The sequence below is a fragment of the Arachis ipaensis genome, chromosome B08, assembly GCF_000816755.2.
Source record: "Arachis ipaensis cultivar K30076 chromosome B08, Araip1.1, whole genome shotgun sequence".
Lineage (NCBI taxonomy): Eukaryota > Viridiplantae > Streptophyta > Magnoliopsida > Fabales > Fabaceae > Arachis > Arachis ipaensis.
Window position 1 is genome coordinate 15,198,905 of NC_029792.2, and position 352 is coordinate 15,199,256.

Genomic DNA, 352 nt, shown 5'->3' on the forward strand with positions numbered 1-352 from the left:
TTTTAAAACTGATAACAAATTTTTTTATTTTTGTAATATCTAATATACGTAGAATAATCGGCACAGTAACACAAATGTGATAAAAAAAATGGGAACAATTAAATATTTTTTTTATAATGAGAAACCTTAAAAAAGAAGTTGTTCTGTTCTAACTTCTAACTATTTTTTAACAGCACAAAGAAGTACTAGTGTTGCTCTCTCATATGTGGTGGAGCTCAATTTAAATTAATTATACTGCATTTACGTTTGCCATATGAAAGATAATGGATATAAATATTGTATACTGAATTAGTATTTTGTATTTTTTCTTTCAGTAAAAAGTACAAAGATATCAATAAAAAATAAAAAAAAT